This window comes from Ambystoma mexicanum, chromosome 3p, assembly GCF_040938575.1.
Source record: "Ambystoma mexicanum isolate Mex_15411 chromosome 3p, UKY_AmexF1_1, whole genome shotgun sequence".
In the NCBI taxonomy this organism is placed as follows: domain Eukaryota; kingdom Metazoa; phylum Chordata; class Amphibia; order Caudata; family Ambystomatidae; genus Ambystoma; species Ambystoma mexicanum.
In genome coordinates, this window is record NC_090925.1 from 33,107,337 (window position 1) to 33,123,221 (window position 15,885).

Genomic DNA, 15,885 nt, shown 5'->3' on the forward strand with positions numbered 1-15,885 from the left:
CTACTTCTGACGGTGCTCTTTCCTCTAGACTTCAGTACTGGTAAGAGCCATGTCACATTCTCAGTCCCGCTACTTCTGACGGTGCTCTTTCCTCTAGACTTCAGTAATTGCAAGAGCCATGTCAGATTCTCAGTCCAGCTACTTCTGGCGGTGCTCTTTCCTCTAGACTTCAGTAAGGGTAAGAGCCACTCCACATTCTCAGTCCCGCTACTTCTGACGGTGCTCTTTCCTCTAGACTTCAGTACTGGTAAGAGCCACGCCACATTCTCAGTCCTGCTACTTCTGACGGTGCTCATTCCTCTAGACTTCAGTAATGGTAAGAGCCATGCCACATTCTCAGTCCAGCTACTTCTGGCGCTGCTCTTTCCTCTAGACTTCAGTAATTGCAGGAGCCATGTCGCATTCTCAGTCCAGCTACTTCTGGCGCTGCTCTTTCCTCTAGACTTCAGTAATTGCAAGAGCCATGTCACATTCTCAGTCCAGCTGCTTCTGACGGTGCTCTTTCCTCTAGACTTCAGTAATGGTAAGAGCCACACCACATTCTCAGTCCCGCTACTTCTGACAGTGCTCTTTCCTCTAGACTTCAGTAATTGCAAGAGCCATGTCAGATTCTCAGTCCAGCTGCTTCTGACGGTGCTCTTTCCTCTAGACTTCAGTAATGGTAAGAGCCATGCCACATTCTCAGTTCAGCTGCTTCTGACGGTGCTCTTTCCTCTAGACTTCAGTAATGGTAAGAGCCATGTCACATTCTCAGTCCAGCTGCTTCTGACGGTGCTCTTTCCTCTAGACTTCAGTAATGGTAAGAGCCATGCCACATTCTCAGTCCAGCTGCTTCTGACGGTGCTCTTTCCTCTAGACTTCAGTAATGGTAAGAGCCATGCCACATTCTCAGTTCAGCTGCTTCTGACGGTGCTCTTTCCTCTAGACTTCAGTACTGGTAAGAGCCATGTCACATTCTCAGTCCAGCTACTTCTGACGGTGCTCTTTCCTCTAGACTTCAATAATTGCAAGAGCCATGTCACATTCTCAGTCCAGCTGCTTCTGACGGTGCTCTTTCCTCTAGACTTCAGTAATGGTAAGAGCCACGCCACATTCTCAGTCCAGCTACTTCTGATGGTGCTCTTTTCTCTAGACTTCAGTAATTGCAGGAGCCATGTCGCATTCTCAGTCCAGCTGCTTCTGACGGTGCTCTTTCCTCTAGACTTCAGTAATGGTAAGAGCCATGTCACATTCTCAGTCCAGCTACTTCTGACAGTGCTCTTTCCTCTAGACTTCAGTAATGGTAAGAGCCACGCCACATTCTCAGTCCAGCTGCTTCTGACGGTGCTCTTTCCTCTAGACTTCAGTAATGGTAAGAGCCACGCCACATTCTCAGTCCAGCTGCTTCTGACGGTGCTCTTTCCTCTAGACTTCAGTAATGGTAAGAGCCATGCCACATTCTCAGTCCAGCTGCTTCTGACGGTGCTCTTTCCTCTAGACTTCAGTAATGGTAAGAGCCACGCCACATTCTCAGTCCAGCTGCTTCTGACGGTGCTCTTTCCTCTAGACTTCAGTAATTGCAGGAGCCATGTCACATTCTCAGTCCAGCTGCTTCTGACGGTGCTCTTTCCTCTAGACTTCAGTAATGGTAAGAGCCATGTCACATTCTCAGTCCAGCTGCTTCTGACGGTGCTCTTTCATCTAGACTTCAGTAATGGTAAGAGCCACGCCACATTCTCAGTCCAGCTACTTCTGGCGGTGCTCTTTCCTCTAGACTTCAGTAATTGCAGGAGCCATGTCACATTCTCAGTCCAGCTACTTCTGGCGGTGCTCTTTCCTCTAGACTTCAGTAATTGCAAGAGCCATGTCACATTCTCAGTCCAGCTACTTCTGACGGTGCTCTTTCCTCTAGACTTCAGTAATGGTAAGAGCCATGTCACATTCTCAGTCCAGCTACTTCTGGCGGTGCTCTTTCCTCTAGACTTCAGTAATTGCAAGAGCCACACCACATTCTCAGTCCAGCTGCTTCTGATGGTGCTCTTTCCTCTAGACTTCAGTAATTGCAAGAGCCACACCACATTCTCAGTCCAGCTGCTTCTGATGGTGCTCTTTCCTCTAGACTTCAGTAATTGCAAGAGCCATGTCACATTCTCAGTCCAGCTGCTTCTGACGGTGCTCTTTCCTCTAGACTTCAGTACTGGTAAGAGCCACGCCACATTCTCAGTCCAGCTGCTTCTGACGGTGCTCTTTCCTCTAGACTTCAGTACTGGTAAGAGCCACACCACATTCTCAGTCCAGCTGCTTCTGATGGTGCTCTTTCCTCTAGACTTCAGTAATTGCAAGAGCCACACCACATTCTCAGTCCAGCTGCTTCTGACGGTGCTCTTTCCTCTAGACTTCAGTACTGGTAAGAGCCACGCCACATTCTCAGTCCTGCTACTTCTGACGGTGCTCTTTCCTCTAGACTTCAGTAATTGCAAGAGCCATGTCACATTCTCAGTCCAGCTACTTCTGGCGGTGCTCTTTCCTCTAGACTTCAGTAATTGCAAGAGCCATGTCACATTCTCAGTCCAGCTACTTCTGACGGTGCTCTTTCCTCTAGACTTCAGTAATGGTAAGAGCCATGTCACATTCTCAGTCCAGCTACTTCTGGCGGTGCTCTTTCCTCTAGACTTCAGTAATTGCAAGAGCCACACCACATTCTCAGTCCAGCTGCTTCTGATGGTGCTCTTTCCTCTAGACTTCAGTAATTGCAAGAGCCACTCCACATTCTCAGTCCAGCTGCTTCTGATGGTGCTCTTTCCTCTAGACTTCAGTAATTGCAAGAGCCATGTCACATTCTCAGTCCAGCTGCTTCTGATGGTGCTCTTTCCTCTAGACTTCAGTAATTGCAAGAGCCACACCACATTCTCAGTCCAGCTGCTTCTGACGGTGCTCTTTCCTCTAGACTTCAGTACTGGTAAGAGCCATGCCACATTCTCAGTCCTGCTACTTCTGACGGTGCTCATTCCTCTAGACTTCAGTAATGGCAAGGGCCATGTCACATTCTCAGTCCAGCTACTTCTGACGGTGCTCTTTCATCTAGACTTCAGTAATGGTAAGAGGCATGCCACATTCTCAGTCCTGCTACTTCTGACGGTGCTCTTTCCTCTAGACTTCAGTAATGGTAAGAGCCATGTCACATTCTCAGTCCAGCTACTTCTGACGGTGCTCTTTCCTCTAGACTTCAGTACTGGTAAGAGCCATGCCACATTCTCAGTCCAGCTGCTTCTGACTGTGCTCTTTCCTCTAGACTTCAGTAATGATAAGAGCCATGTCACATTCTCAGTCCTGCTACTTCTGACGGTGCTCATTCCTCTAGACTTCAGTAATGGCAAGGGCCATGTCACATTCTCAGTCCAGCTACTTCTGACGGTGCTCTTTCATCTAGACTTCAGTAATGGTAAGAGGCATGCCACATTCTCAGTCCTGCTACTTCTGACGGTGCTCTTTCCTCTAGACTTCAGTAATGGTAAGAGCCACGCCACATTCTCAGTCCAGCTACTTCTGACGGTGCTCTTTCATCTAGACTTCAGTAATGGTAAGAGCCATGTCACATTCTCAGTCCAGCTACTTCTGACGGTGCTCTTTCATCTAGACTTCAGTAATTACAAAAGCCATGTCACATTCTCAGTCCAGCTGCTTCTGACAGGGCTCTTTCCTCTAGACTTCAGTAATGGTAACAGCCATGTCGCATTCTCAGTCCAGCTCCTTCTGACGGTGCTCTTTCCTCTAGACTTCAGTAATGGGTAAAAGCCACACCACATTCTCAGTCCCTCTACTTCTGATGGTGCTCTTTCCTCTAGGCTTCAGTACTGGTAAGAGCCAAGCCACATTCTCAGTCCTGCTACTTCTGACGTTGCTCTTTTCTCTAGACTTCAGTAATTGCAGGAGCCATGTCGCATTCTCAGTCCAGCTACTTCTGACGGTGCTCTTTCCTCTAGACTTCAGTACTGGTAAGAGCCACGCCACATTCTCAGTCCTGCTACTTCTGACGTTGCTCTTTTCTCTAGACTTCAGTAATTGCAGGAGCCATGTCGCATTCTCAGTCCAGCTACTTCTGACAGTGCTCTTTCCTCTAGACTTCAGTAATGGTAAGAGCCACACCACATTCTCAGTCCAGCTACTTCTGACGGTGCTCTTTCCTCTAGACTTCAGTAATTGCAAGAGCCACACCACATTCTCAGTCCAGCTACTTCTGACGGTGCTCTTTCCTCTAGACTTCAGTACTGGTAAGAGCCACGCCACATTCTCAGTCCTGCTACTTCTGACGTTGCTCTTTTCTCTAGACTTCAGTAATTGCAAGAGCCATGTCACATTGTCAGTCCAGCTGCTTCTGACGGTGCTCTTTCCTCTAGACTTCAGTAATGGTAAGATCCATGTCACATTCTCAGTCCAGCTACTTCTGGCGGTGCTCTTTCCTCTAGACTTCAGTAATTGCAAGATTCATGTCACATTCTCAGTGCCGTTACTTCTGACGGTGCTCTTTCCTCTAGACTTCAGTAATGGTAAGAGCCACGCCACATTCTCAGTGCCGTTACTTCTGACGGTGCTCTTTCCTCTAGACTTCAGTAATCGTAAGAGCCACGCCACATTCTCAGTCCCGCTACTTCTGACGGTGCTCTTTCCTCTAGACTTCAGTACTGGTAAGAGCCATGCCACATTCTCAGTCCTGCTACTTCTGACGGTGCTCATTCCTCTAGACTTCAGTAATGGTAAGAGCCATGTCACATTCTCAGTCCAGCTGCTTCTGACGGTGCTCTTTCCTCTAGACTTCAGTACTGGTAAGAGCCACGCCACATTCTCAGTCCAGCTGCTTCTGACGGTGCTCTTTCCTCTAGACTTCAGTACTGGTAAGAGCCACACCACATTCTCAGTCCAGCTGCTTCTGATGGTGCTCTTTCCTCTAGACTTCAGTAATTGCAAGAGCCACACCACATTCTCAGTCCAGCTGCTTCTGACGGTGCTCTTTCCTCTAGACTTCAGTACTGGTAAGAGCCACGCCACATTCTCAGTCCTGCTACTTCTGACGGTGCTCTTTCCTCTAGACTTCAGTAATTGCAAGAGCCATGTCACATTCTCAGTCCAGCTACTTCTGGCGGTGCTCTTTCCTCTAGACTTCAGTAATTGCAAGAGCCATGTCACATTCTCAGTCCAGCTACTTCTGACGGTGCTCTTTCCTCTAGACTTCAGTAATGGTAAGAGCCATGTCACATTCTCAGTCCAGCTACTTCTGGCGGTGCTCTTTCCTCTAGACTTCAGTAATTGCAAGAGCCACACCACATTCTCAGTCCAGCTGCTTCTGATGGTGCTCTTTCCTCTAGACTTCAGTAATTGCAAGAGCCACTCCACATTCTCAGTCCAGCTGCTTCTGATGGTGCTCTTTCCTCTAGACTTCAGTAATTGCAAGAGCCATGTCACATTCTCAGTCCAGCTGCTTCTGATGGTGCTCTTTCCTCTAGACTTCAGTAATTGCAAGAGCCACACCACATTCTCAGTCCAGCTGCTTCTGACGGTGCTCTTTCCTCTAGACTTCAGTACTGGTAAGAGCCATGCCACATTCTCAGTCCTGCTACTTCTGACGGTGCTCATTCCTCTAGACTTCAGTAATGGCAAGGGCCATGTCACATTCTCAGTCCAGCTACTTCTGACGGTGCTCTTTCATCTAGACTTCAGTAATGGTAAGAGGCATGCCACATTCTCAGTCCTGCTACTTCTGACGGTGCTCTTTCCTCTAGACTTCAGTAATGGTAAGAGCCATGTCACATTCTCAGTCCAGCTACTTCTGACGGTGCTCTTTCCTCTAGACTTCAGTACTGGTAAGAGCCATGCCACATTCTCAGTCCAGCTGCTTCTGACTGTGCTCTTTCCTCTAGACTTCAGTAATGGTAAGAGCCATGTCACATTCTCAGTCCTGCTACTTCTGACGGTGCTCATTCCTCTAGACTTCAGTAATGGCAAGGGCCATGTCACATTCTCAGTCCAGCTACTTCTGACGGTGCTCTTTCATCTAGACTTCAGTAATGGTAAGAGGCATGCCACATTCTCAGTCCTGCTACTTCTGACGGTGCTCTTTCCTCTAGACTTCAGTAATGGTAAGAGCCACGCCACATTCTCAGTCCAGCTACTTCTGACGGTGCTCTTTCATCTAGACTTCAGTAATGGTAAGAGCCATGTCACATTCTCAGTCCAGCTACTTCTGACGGTGCTCTTTCATCTAGACTTCAGTAATTACAAAAGCCATGTCACATTCTCAGTCCAGCTGCTTCTGACAGGGCTCTTTCCTCTAGACTTCAGTAATGGTAACAGCCATGTCGCATTCTCAGTCCAGCTCCTTCTGACGGTGCTCTTTCCTCTAGACTTCAGTAATGGGTAAAAGCCACACCACATTCTCAGTCCCTCTACTTCTGATGGTGCTCTTTCCTCTAGGCTTCAGTACTGGTAAGAGCCAAGCCACATTCTCAGTCCTGCTACTTCTGACGTTGCTCTTTTCTCTAGACTTCAGTAATTGCAGGAGCCATGTCGCATTCTCAGTCCAGCTACTTCTGACGGTGCTCTTTCCTCTAGACTTCAGTACTGGTAAGAGCCACGCCACATTCTCAGTCCTGCTACTTCTGACGTTGCTCTTTTCTCTAGACTTCAGTAATTGCAGGAGCCATGTCGCATTCTCAGTCCAGCTACTTCTGACAGTGCTCTTTCCTCTAGACTTCAGTAATGGTAAGAGCCACACCACATTCTCAGTCCAGCTACTTCTGACGGTGCTCTTTCCTCTAGACTTCAGTAATTGCAAGAGCCACACCACATTCTCAGTCCAGCTACTTCTGACGGTGCTCTTTCCTCTAGACTTCAGTACTGGTAAGAGCCACGCCACATTCTCAGTCCTGCTACTTCTGACGTTGCTCTTTTCTCTAGACTTCAGTAATTGCAAGAGCCATGTCACATTGTCAGTCCAGCTGCTTCTGACGGTGCTCTTTCCTCTAGACTTCAGTAATGGTAAGATCCATGTCACATTCTCAGTCCAGCTACTTCTGGCGGTGCTCTTTCCTCTAGACTTCAGTAATTGCAAGATTCATGTCACATTCTCAGTGCCGTTACTTCTGACGGTGCTCTTTCCTCTAGACTTCAGTAATGGTAAGAGCCACGCCACATTCTCAGTGCCGTTACTTCTGACGGTGCTCTTTCCTCTAGACTTCAGTAATCGTAAGAGCCACGCCACATTCTCAGTCCCGCTACTTCTGACGGTGCTCTTTCCTCTAGACTTCAGTACTGGTAAGAGCCATGCCACATTCTCAGTCCTGCTACTTCTGACGGTGCTCATTCCTCTAGACTTCAGTAATGGTAAGAGCCATGCCACATTCTCAGTCCTGCTACTTCTGACGGTGCTCTTTCATCTAGACTTCAGTAATTACAAAAGCCATGTCACATTCTCAGTCCAGCTGCTTCTGACAGGGCTCTTTCCTCTAGACTTCAGTAATGGTAAGAGCCATGTCACATTCTCAGTCCAGCTACTTCTGATGGTGCTCTTTCCTCTAGACTTCAGTACTGGTAAGAGCCACGCCACATTCTCAGTCCAGCTACTTCTGACAGTGCTCTTTCCTCTAGACTTCAGTAATTGCAAGAGCCATGTCACATTCTCACTCCAGCTACTTCTGACGGTGCTCATTCCTCTAGACTTCAGTAATGGTAAGAGCCATGTCGCATTCTCAGTCCAGCTCCTTCTGACGGTGCTCTTTCCTCTAGACTTCAGTAATGGGTAAAAGCCACACCACATTCTCAGTCCCTCTACTTCTGATGGTGCTCTTTCCTCTAGGCTTCAGTACTGGTAAGAGCCATGTCACATTGTCAGTCCAGCTGCTTCTGATGGTGCTCTTTCCTCTAGGCTTCAGTGCTGGTAAGAGCCATGTCACATTGTCAGTCCAGCTGCTTCTGATGGTGCTCTTTCCTCTAGACTTCAGTAATGGTAAGAGCCATGTCACATTGTCAGTCCAGCTGCTTCTGACGGTGCTCTTTCCTCTAGACTTCAGTACTGGTAAGAGCCATGTCACATTGTCAGTCCAGCTGCTTCTGACGGTGCTCTTTCCTCTAGGCTTCAGTGCTGGTAAGAGCCATGTCACATTGTCAGTCCAGCTGCTTCTGACGGTGCTCTTTCCTCTAGGCTTCAGTACTGGTAAGAGCCATGTCACATTCTCAGTCCAGCTGCTTCTGACGGTGCTCTTTCCTCTAGACTTCAGTACTGGTAAGAGCCATGTCACATTCTCAGTCCAGCTGCTTCTGACGGTGCTCTTTCCTCTAGACTTCAGTAATGGTAAGAGCCATGTCACATTGTCAGTCCAGCTACTTCTGACGGTGCTCTTTCCTCTAGACTTCAGTACTGGTAAGAGCCATGTCACATTCTCAGTCCAGCTACTTCTGACGGTGCTCTTTCATCTAGACTTCAGTACTGGTAAGAGCCATGTCACATTCTCAGTCCAGCTGCTTCTGATGGTGCTCTTTCCTCTAGACTTCAGTAATGGTAAGAGCCATGTCACATTGTCAGTCCAGCTGCTTCTGACGGTGCTCTTTCCTCTAGGCTTCAGTGCTGGTAAGAGCCATGTCACATTGTCAGTCCAGCTGCTTCTGACGGTGCTCTTTCCTCTAGACTTCAGTACTGGTAAGAGCCATGTCACATTGTCAGTCCAGCTGCTTCTGACGGTGCTCTTTCCTCTAGACTTCAGTACTGGTAAGAGCCACACCATATTCTCAGTTCAGCTGCTTCTGACGGTGCTCTTTCCTCTAGGCTTCAGTACTGGTAAGAGCCATGTCACATTGTCAGTCCAGCTGCTTCTGACGGTGCTCTTTCCTCTAGACTTCAGTACTGGTAAGAGCCACACCATATTCTCAGTTCAGCTGCTTCTGACGGTGCTCTTTCCTCTAGACTTCAGTAATTGCAAGAGCCAAGCCACATTCTCAGTCCTGCTACTTCTGACGGTGCTCTTTCCTCTAGACTTCAGTAATTGCAAGAGCCATGTCACATTCTCAGTCCAACTACTTCTGGCGGTGCTCTTTCCTCTAGACTTCAGTAATTGCAAGAGCCATGTCACATTCTCAGTCCAGTTACTTCTGATGGTGCTCTTTCCTCTAGACTTCAGTAATGGTAAGAGCCATGTCACATTCTCAGTCCAGCTACTTCTGGCGGTGCTCTTTCCTCTAGACTTCAGTAATTGCAAGAGCCATGTCACATTCTCAGTCCAGTTACTTCTGACGGTGCTCTTTCCTCTAGACTTCAGTAATGGTAAGAGCCATGTCACATTCTCAGTCCAGCTACTTCTGGTGGTGCTCTTTCCTCTAGACTTCAGTAATTGCAAGAGCCATGTCACATTCTCAGTCCAGTTACTTCTGACGGTGCTCTTTCCTCTAGACTTCAGTAATGGTAAGAGCCATGTCACATTCTCAGTCCAGCTGCTTCTGATGGTGCTCTTTCCTCTAGACTTCAGTAATGGTAAGAGCCATGTCACATTCTCAGTCCAGCTGCTTCTGACGGTGCTCTTTCCTCTAGACTTCAGTAATGGTAAGAGCCATGTCACATTCTCAGTCCAGCTACTTCTGGTGGTGCTCTTTCCTCTAGACTTCAGTAATTGCAAGAGCCATGTCACATTCTCAGTCCAGCTGCTTCTGACTGTGCTCTTTCCTCTAGACTTCAGTAATTGCAAGAGCCATGTCACATTCTCAGTCCAGCTACTTCTGACAGTGCTCTTTCCTCTAGACTTCAGTAATGGTAAGAGCCATGTCACATTCTCAGTCCAGCTACTTCTGGCGGTGCTCTTTCCTCTAGACTTCAGTAATTGCAAGAGCCACACCACATTCTCAGTCCAGCTACTTCTGGTGGTGCTCTTTCCTCTAGACTTCAGTAATTGCAAGAGCCACACCACATTCTCAGTCCAGCTGCTTCTGATGGTGCTCTTTCCTCTAGACTTCAGTAATTGCAAGAGCCATGTCACATTCTCAGTCCAGTTACTTCTGACGGTGCTCTTTCCTCTAGACTTCAGTAATGGTAAGAGCCATGTCACATTCTCAGTCCAGCTGCTTCTGATGGTGCTCTTTCCTCTAGACTTCGGTAATGGTAAGAGCCATGTCACATTCTCAGTCCAGCTGCTTCTGATGGTGCTCTTTCCTCTAGACTTCAGTAATGGTAAGAGCCATGTCACATTCTCAGTCCAGCTACTTCTGACGGTGCTCTTTCCTCTAGACTTCAGTACTGGTAAGAGCCATGCCACATTCTCAGTCCAGCTGCTTCTGACTGTGCTCTTTCCTCTAGACTTCAGTAATGGTAAGAGCCATGTCACATTCTCAGTCCAGCTGCTTCTGATGGTGCTCTTTCCTCTAGACTTCAGTAATGGTAAGAGCCACGCCACATTCTCAGTCCAGCTGCTTCTGATGGTGCTCTTTCCTCTAGACTTCAGTACTGGTAAGAGCCATGTCACATTCTCAGTCCAGCTGCTTCTGACGGTGCTCTTTCCTCTAGACTTCAGTACTGGTAAGAGCCATGCCACATTCTCAGTCCAGCTGCTTCTGACAGTGCTCTTTCCTCTAGACTTCAGTACTGGTAAGAGCCATGCCACATTCTCAGTCCTGCTACTTCTGACGGTGCTCTTTCCTCTAGACTTCAGTAATGGTAAGAGCCATGTCACATTCTCAGTCCAGCTACTTCTGATGGTGCTCTTTCCTCTAGACTTCAGTACTGGTAAGAGCCATGTCACATTCTCAGTCCAGCTACTTCTGACAGTGCTCTTTCCTCTAGACTTCAGTACTGGTAAGAGCCATGCCACATTCTCAGTCCAGCTACTTCTGACGGTGCTCTTTCCTCTAGACTTCAGTACTGGTAAGAGCCATGCCACATTCTCAGTCCAGCTGCTTCTGACAGTGCTCTTTCCTCTAGACTTCAGTACTGGTAAGAGCCATGCCACATTCTCAGTCCTGCTACTTCTGACGGTGCTCTTTCCTCTAGACTTCAGTAATGGTAAGAGCCATGTCACATTCTCAGTCCAGCTACTTCTGATGGTGCTCTTTCCTCTAGACTTCAGTACTGGTAAGAGCCATGTCACATTCTCAGTCCAGCTACTTCTGACGGTGCTCATTCCTCTAGACTTCAGTACTGGTAAGAGCCATGTCACATTCTCAGTCCAGCTACTTCTGGCGGTGCTCTTTCCTCTAGACTTCAGTAATTGCAAGAGCCATGTCACATTCTCAGTCCTGCTACTTCTGACGGTGCTCATTCCTCTAGACTTCAGTAATGGTAAGAGCCACGCCACATTCTCAGTCCTGCTACTTCTGACGGTGCTCTTTCCTCTAGACTTCAGTAATTGCAAGAGCCATGCCACATTCTCAGTCCAGCTACTTCTGACGGTGCTCTTTCCTCTAAACTTCAGTAATTGCAAGAGCCACACCACATTCTCAGTGCCGTTACTTCTGACGGTGCTCTTTCCTCTAGACTTCAGTAATGGTAAGAGCCACACCACATTCTCAGTCCAGCTACTTCTGGTGGTGCTCTTTCCTCTAGACTTCAGTAATGGGTAAAAGCCACGCCACATTCTCAGTCCAGCTCCTTCTGACGGTGCTCTTTCCTCTAGACTTCAGTAATGGTAAGAGCCATGTCACTTTCTAAGACCCCAGCTGTTCCAGACAGTACTTTCCCTCTAGAATTCATGAAGGCTGGGTGCCATTTCAATGTCTAGAGCTCCCACTTCTTGCAGACAGTAGCCATTCAAATGTCTCAGGTTTTGAAGATTGCAGGTTGGTGGCATCCTTCATTAGTTTGGGCTATTAGTTGACACTGTAGTGCCACCTATAAGCCAACACTATTGCATTAGGGTACAGATAGGGAGAAATGGCATATGAGGAGGGGCACACTGCTTATAGGTGTTTGGTTCTTTGCCAACCCATTGACTGCACATGGCCATATTAATGCCTATGGCTATTCCCACATAGTTCCTGCCACCTCCCACTCAAAGCACATCTTCAGGGGAACTCTTTGAGCTAGCTTTATTCAAGCCTTACCATCAAACGTTGTGCTAGAATTGCCTTCTAGTGCAGTCTTAAAGCAGTCTTCTGAGAGTTAATGATTTAATTGAAGTTGTAAACCAGCTATTGGTGTAATAACATGTCTGGCCCAGGTTGTCCTTCCACCACTCGATTTATAATCACTATCTGTGTCCTTCACTGAAGTCCTGATAAAAGCATGCATTGGCAAAGCCAATAGTTTTGGCTTCTCTATAGGTATTAGGCTTTTGCCAGGCACTGCTATTAGATGCCCAAGTACTCACAGCATTTTGAAGCTGCTACCATCAATGGTCAGTTAATACGGCAGTGCCTGGCAAGTGCCTTTGCCATGCCTACTCATAAGGCCAGACTGTTGGCATTGCCATTGCCTGTTCTCGCACTAGAAGAATCGTCTGGCTTTTGTTTTCCTATTAAAGGAAAACACGTCCTATAGAACTGTGACTGGTGTACTCTCGACAGAGGGCAGTTACCACACTGTGTAGGCCCTAGCAGTCTGAAGTAAGGTCCAGCCTAACGTTATCCAGTTACTGGTTGGCACTTGACACTCACAGGTCAGCTCTTTTTCAGGGTTTGGGCAGGGCGCTCACATATTTTTGACAGAGAGTGTGATGGTTTTGATGCGCGAGGGTGAGGCTGTTCTCAAGGGCAGTCTGAGATGGTGGGCTGTGCAGTGCACTTTGGGATTTGAAGTCCATGCAGATTGGGTTACCCACTAAAGCACACATTGAAGTGTGCCCCCCCTTCCCGTGGGGACATTTGGTTTCCGGATGGTAACGGGAACCAAGGCATCCCAGTACCGCTGTCATTGACCTCAGGTGATGTGTTTTACTGTTTTCTCCTGGTGATTTCCTTTGCCATGCTTTTCTGTTTGCCTGGGGCAGTGAATGGGTTGGGGGGGTTGTTGATATTTCTTCATTGCCTGTATATTTCCATTGGAATTCTGTAATTGTGTATAGAAGGATAATTTGCACATATTGGTGTCCAGTAAAGCATAGGTCTTGGGTGTTCACAAACATCATGGTTGTCGCTTTCCTCCTAACTCACACCTGCCAATCAAGAACAATAAGAGAGCAGGTCATTTTGTTCAAAGTATTTGTTGTGTATCATGTTACACTTTGTGAATTCACTGGTCACAAAATTGCCAAACTCGTACCTTGGTGTCGCAACTTCCTTTTGGAGAATCTGTGGCCTACATCAGTTTGTGCAACTTGCACATTGCACAGCTCATAATGCACCTGGTGCACTGAGCCACAGCACAGTTCTTGCTCTCCATGCAGCACTCCCCGCAGAGTCCCATTAAGCCTCATTGTGAAAGCGACCCTCATCGTCCCATGCCGCAGTGCTTTGCCCACCCCCGGGGTGCTACGGGCTCTCACCAGCTCGCCAGACCCCCCTGCAGCAATGCCACGGACAGCCTTTATTTCTCTCCCATGCTTTGCTTTCTCATTGGTCAGACCGGTGACACCCCTCTGCCCTGCCTCTTCACGCGCCATGCTCCATCTGCTGGCCTCTTATTAGTACTTCCAGGCCACAGCAGCACATTCAAACCGAGATAGCTTTATAGCCGTTCAGCTGTAATGCGTCTACTACGCTTCTCTACTAACCTATCCTCCTGGGCCATTATCATCCAGTATAGCCCTTGGGAGACAGCTGTAAAGCTTCATTATAGCAATTAAAGTGGTTGACAGTGGATTTCGTGGAAAGGTATGAATTTGGTCTCCCAGAGTTTCTTGCAGAGCAACATAGCCTTTGCCATTCCACAATATAGTGGTAGGGTGGGACTGTAATGCAGGAATGTATCAGTGGTCATCTCCTGATCTCTCACATAAGTGTTTTGACGACGATAACTCAAATTAATTTGATGTAATTTTTCTGAGGATTCTGTAGCTGTACATTTCCTCCAGTGAAGTGTAAACTCCATGGCTGCACAGATCCCATCAGGATTCAAACAACATGGATAGCATAACATATTGAAACCCCTCTGTGACAGACCTCCACTCTAATAAGACCAAGAAGGGAAATTTGGGAAGCTGTTATATAATGCTGATAGCATTTTCTACTCGGGAAGGTGTGGTGAAAAGAATGAGGATAGACTTCCCCAAACTTTAAATAGTATGCTTGTCTCTTGTGATGCCTTATGACACTTCTGAATTGTAAAGCCCTGCACTTGTATATGGTATTGTTTATTTTTATTCAACTACCTGTCTGCACTGCCGCTTTGACATGTACTTATCATTGACTTTCTGCAAAAAACATGATAAACCATGTTTGTTTTCCTTTATATTCCCTTATATTCATGATAATATGTGGTGCACAGATGGCAGAGATTGACATTATTGAAAAAGCCAGAGAGGAAAAGTCAATACCTGTGGAAAATTCTCTGAAATTGGCTCTGTTTTTTTGCCTGGAGAATTCTATGATAAGGTCATGCAACCATACAAACCTCTTGTAAAACAATCTGAACTCTCTTCACAAAAAATTCTGTCTTCAAACAGTAATTATGAAAAGACCTCAGCCCACTTCACCTAAACAACTGCACATTTTGACTTCATACCGTGGGGTGAAAATACAGACCCAGAGTGACAGAAATGGAGAGGCCATGTTAGGCCCTTATTGTGAGACTGAATCTGGGTAATGTAGAGTCTCATTGAAATATAAAAGCCAGTACAAAACAGTGATTTCCAACATGAGGCCTAGTGAATGAGCGAGAATGGGCCCCAGTCAACTTTATCAAAATGGAAAGGCACTCAGCTGAAGGAGAGTGTGACTCAGATCCGTTTATTGCTAACAATGCCCAATGAATGGGAAAAGACATGGGGTGCGAAAAATGCTGCCTTTGTGTAAACTGGGAAAAGGTACCTTTTGACAAATTCAAAACTGCAGCAGTAAACATGGGAGAAGATACATTGAAATGCTGTGCCTTTGAAAAATAAAAAGGAGGAATTGTGCCTAACATTTAAAAAGTGAAGCCAGGTGACATATGTTGGAGAAAAAAACATACTTTTCACAAATAATCTATTTTTTTTTTATATGGAAACGCTTACTTGTTGGAGAAGTTAACAAGATTTTTGTATGTAACTGTGGCTATCTGTGAATAATACCAAAAGTGAACTTATATCTCTCCGAACCGTATCTGAAGGAAGATTGTATTATAAACACCATTCCCAAATATAATGCTAAATGTTACATGTAAGCACACCTTGCCAATTTAAAGATGTATTTTCTGAAGCATATATGCAAATGGTGTTTTCCCCACTGAAATGAAAGCTCTGTGCCTTTGAAAATTTGAAACTCAAGACCTGTGGAAAATCAGGCCTGGTTCAGTTACAAATACATAGAAATAACAGAGAATTAGATCGAAATTGTAGGAGCTGTACATAACACGACTAGCAGAGATGACCTTTAAGGTCAGGTCTCCCCGTTAGCTGTGCACTAGTTGCCAACAGAAATTACCTTTTCGGGGCTGACTCAACCTCAAGAATTGGCTTCAGAGCCAGTAATGGATGATCAAAGATTGTGTATGAAACAGACCTCGCTGATAAGCAGATGCTCGTTTCAGGTCACAAGAACAGAAATCATGTATCGTAAAAAAAAGCTTGGGGCTAGTGTAAAGATGAGGGACACATGTGATGCCTTGCCATTTGATTAACACCACCCTTTCTTTAATTAAAAGAGAATATTATGTCTATGTGCACTCATCCCAGACTCACATTAAAGGGGATACGAAGCCCATTGGCATAATACAAATATCAATCCTGTGTGATATATACAAATTGAGTTATAAAGACAATTCTGATTCCCGTCTTCTCATAATTCTGAGGGAATGGAAAG